The sequence below is a fragment of the Gigantopelta aegis genome, chromosome 8 (assembly GCF_016097555.1).
Source record: "Gigantopelta aegis isolate Gae_Host chromosome 8, Gae_host_genome, whole genome shotgun sequence".
Taxonomy (NCBI): domain Eukaryota; kingdom Metazoa; phylum Mollusca; class Gastropoda; order Neomphalida; family Peltospiridae; genus Gigantopelta; species Gigantopelta aegis.
The window spans coordinates 55,794,004-55,798,898 of NC_054706.1; positions in this window are offsets into that span (position 1 = coordinate 55,794,004).

The following is a 4,895-nucleotide window of genomic DNA, read 5'->3' on the forward strand; positions in this document are numbered from 1 at the left end:
ATATTAACATATTCAGTGGTCCAACCTGCATTCATTTTTAGTTAAGGCAATCAGTGTAAAATGTTTGCAATTAGTTGCGAGCTTTAGCTAAAACGAAACATACACAGTGTATATTTTAAGTCAAGTGATCTGTGCGACTTTGTCCTAAGTACAAGTTAGTTTGTTTTGTTTTTACTACAGCACTAGAGCACATTTATTTTTTAATCATTGGCTAGTGGATGTGAAACGTTTGGTAATTTTGATATATACTCTTAGAGGAAACCCGCTAAAAGGGATCTTTTATATGTAGTTTTATCACACAGGACAGCACATACCACCGCCTTTCATATACCAGTCGTGGAATACTTATTGGGTTGTGGGGAATTCATAGAATGTGTCCACCGGTGGTATTTGATCCTATGACCAAGGCACCTCAGGCGAGTACTCTACAGTGTGAGTATGTTAATTGCAGGTCAGGTCAGGTCAGGTCAGGTCATAGGGCTTTACGTGCACATTCAGAGCAAGCTGTGTTAATTGCTGCAGGACATAGCCTTTATAGGAAGAAGACCGGCCTCGGTGGCGCCGTGGTTATGCCATCGGTTTACAGGCTGGTAGGTACTGGGTTCGGATCCCTGTCGAGGCATGGGATTTTTAATCCAGATACCGACTCCAAACCCTGAGTGAGTGCTCCGCAAGGCTCAATGGGTATGTGTAAACCACTTGAACCGACCAGTGATCCATAACTGGTTCAACAAAGGCCATGGTTTGTGTTATCTTGCCTGTGGGAAGCCATAATTAAAGATCCCTTGCTGCCTGTCGTAAAAGAGTAGTCTATGTGGCGACAGCGGGTTTCCTCTAAAAAAAACAGTGTCAGAATGACCATATGTTTCACGTCAAATAGCCGATGATAAGATAACAAAATCAATGTGCTCTAGGGTTTGGAGTCGTTATCTGGATTAAAAATCCCATGCCTCGACTGGGATCCGAACCCAGTACCTACCAGCCTGTAGACCGATGGCCTAACCACGACGCCACCGAGGCCGGTCCGAAAAGAAGAGAACAGAGATAAGATGCGAAAAGTACAAGGTAATTGAACTGATTATCCCCACATCGAGGTGTAATTTCACACTTATAATATTGACATTTCCGGATTTCTTGTATGCTAGCACTGGTCGGTGTTAATCCTAGATTCATTCTTTAGTAGGAAGGTAGGACGTGTTAACACGTGTTAAATAAAGTGAGACAAAACAACACATCAAATATCGTCCAGAGTGCTGTACTTTACGGGGCATACTATTTCACGCGAACCGTGGTTATGTTCGTGTGTCGGTTACGCATCTTTAAAATCGGTCACGTGATGAACCGTTACAATCTAAAATTAACAGACTTTACTAACTTCAGGATCGTCAGGACTTTATTCGCTATGCAAAAATAATTCATGCAACACAACCTACGTGAAATTCACGGGGACCTTGTTTTGGTACCAGATATTTTGAAATATTCTTTACTGACTTTATTAATGATTACAAACCTTGGAACAGTTAATCAGTAGCGTACTGAGCATCATCATCATCATCATCTTCATCACCACCATCAATATTTTATTATCATCATCTTCTTCTTCTTCTTCTTCATCAGCACCATCGATATTTTATTATTATCATCATCATCATCATCATCGTCATCTTCTTCTTCTACATCACCACCATCAATATTTTATCATCATCATCATCATCATCATAATTTTTTGCTATGACAACTGATACATCTATGGAACAGGAGACAGCACATTTCTGTCTTAAAGTCACTAACTAAAGTTTCCAAGGTGTCTACCTTTTGTGTTTAGCTTAAAATACATTTGACCAGAAACACATGGGATTAACCAAAAGTGAAAATTAAAGCAAAACTTGGTTGTTAATATGTAATCAACAAGGACCAGTACCTTTAAAAAATATACCTATAAGGACCAAAAAAGGGTACTGCAACCAGAACCCTCATCCATAGTATAAAGTTTGCTTTGTTTAACGACACAACTAGAGCACATTGATTTATTAATCATCGGCTATTGGCTGTCAAACATAGGTCACTTTTACACAGTCATAGAGATGAAACCCGCTACATTTTTCCATTAGTAGCAAGGGATTTTTTATATGCACCATCCCATATACAGGATAGCACATACCACGGCATTTGGTATAGCAGTTGTGTTGCACTGGCTAGAGCGAGAACTAGACCAATGGGCCCACCGACGGGGATCGATCCTAGACCGACCGCGCATCAAGCAAGCGCTTTACCACTGGGTTACGTTCCGCCCATCCATAGTATATAACTCAGAAAGTTAATTGCGTTTCTGACAATCCGAGCCACGTTAGTGACATTCAGCCCCACATGACATATCTGTAATCTGTACAGGCGAAAGTACTCCAATAGTTAATAACATGTGGTCTCAAATACCATGTGTATCATACCAAATATCATCTAACATAGGACACATTGTGATAATTTATTACAGTGCTGATAAATAATAAATAACAGTAATATTACTTCTGTAATATTGCGTCAAGACGGTATACTAATCAACAACCAAAAAAACCCCCACCAAAAACAAACAAAAGACCAACACAAACAAACAAACAAACAAACATCCGTAAACTCTGACGAAGTAATTATACTGTTCAACTAAGAATTTCTCTATTTGATTATCGTGTCCTTTTCTTTTTCTTCGGTCAACAAATACAAGAAGAAGAACAAATTTACTTTCGAAAGACTAAATCTTTTAGAAATAATCTGATGCACTGTCACGTTAATTAGCCGTGCTATAAACTCCACGCCTACACCCACACATACCTTGGGCGGCGTCGGTTTGTGAACAAAAGGTCGGTGCGCTATCTTTGTTGCCGTGTATACCTAGAGAAATGTACGACGTGAAACTGGCATTAGCAAGTTTACCGCTAATCGATACAGGCGTGTTCACACCGATTGGCTCAGCAGATGAAATAAATACCCGTTCCTGTCTGTTTCTAAGTGGAAACCCGGTTACAGAGAGAGGCGTTGGCATAAATATGCGTCCGTTTCATAAATCGATTTACCTCGACTAACAGTGTAAGTATCGACTCAAATTCGATCTGGTTCGATTTCTGTAATATTGCTAATATCGATTTTCATCAAAAGATCTGTGGGTTTTTTTTTCTTTATCACCGTTCTAGTCTGATTACCACAGCGGGTGTGTCAAGGCAGTGGTATGTGTTGTCATGACATTGTATGTGAGGGAAAAAGTGTAATATATTAAACACCAAAAGACACGGGAATTTAATTTTCACCTGTAAAATTAAATTTTGTTTCTTTAAAAGACTTAACACATATTGAGATTCTGTAGAATTACACTTTGATATACCGTTTATCATACCATTAAATAAAGCGTTTGTAATGAAGTAGAACTAATTACGAACTAACCTTAACCTTGAATTGCATTTATTTTGGTATTCAGTATATAAAAGAGAAAACGCGTTGTCATGGTACAAGCGAAATCAATCAGGCGTTGGTGATGCAGTGTTTTATAATTAGTCATTTCCCTTAAAGCTAAAGTGGGTTCCGGGTTCGAATCCTAGACCAGGCTCCCACACAGTTAAAAAAAATTGTGGCTAAACGCTCGCATAGACCGTTGCGTCTGATGGTCCGCCGCTTGAGTTTTGGGCCGCATGCGTTTTCAGACGCATACACCGTAAGTATCTAGTCTAGACGCTCTGATTGAAACTGATGTATTTCGATTTGTTACTCGTATCGTGTGACCGTGCCTAAATACTATCAACTAACCATTAACTCTGTTCTTAATAGGAAGAAGAAGAAGTTGTGTTTTTTAACGACACCACTAGAACACATTGATTTATTAATCATCGGTTATATGAGGTCAATCATTTGGTAATTGCGACCTTTTGTTTCCGATTAGTAACAAGGAATCTTTTATATGCACCATCCCACAGACAGAATAGCACATACCTCGGTCTTTGATATACCAGTCGTGGTGCACTGGAACGAGAAATAGCCCAATGGGCCCACTGACGGGGATCGATCCTAGACCGACCATGCATCAGGCGAGCGCTACGACTGGGCTACAATCACAGATAAATGAGGTCTGTTCCAAAGGACAGTGTTCTTGAATCTCAATTGGATATAAGCACGAAAAGCAAGTTGACAGAGAATTTCTCATCTGTATCGATATTTCCTTTTTAGCCTGGTATTCGCCTCGTAGATAGATAATGGTTGGCGCCTCGTCATTAGGTGATTTGTTTTACACATTGAACATGGATTATATTGAAATAAAATAGCAGTGGTCGGAATACTACCGTTTCCGTTTTGATAGCTTTCTTTCCGGTCAACTTCGCCACGAGCCGGTCAATCGTTTTTTTCCTGCCATCCTGTCGGACCGGCAATGATTTTGCCTTTATTATCATGGTTTGTTGTTGTTTTGTTTTGTTTTTGGTTTTTTTTTTTTTTGTTTTTTTTTTTGTTGTTTGTTAGTTTTTGTGTGTTTTTTGTGTGTTTTTTTGTTTTTTTTTTTGGGGGGGGGGGGTGGGGTTGGGTGGTTGTTGTTTTTTTTTTTTGTTTTTTTGGGGGGGGGGGTTGTGGGGTGTTTTGGGGGGGGTTTATCTAACTGCCCCCTTTTCCATTACTCCCTTGAATTCCATCTCATTTCTTCCTGATCTGGCAACTCCTTCTATCTTTCAACTTCTTTCGCTGTCCACCTCCACATCACAGTCCTTGTCTTTCCAACCACGACAGGTGCTTGTCTCTTGTGGCTGTCCGTGCTACATATTTGCCATTTCCTATCAGCTTTTAGGCTTTGCTGTGAGCCTAGACTGACCACTTCGGATAGTGTTCAGTAGTTACTTCTGACATTGTAAAGAGGCACTTGTAAC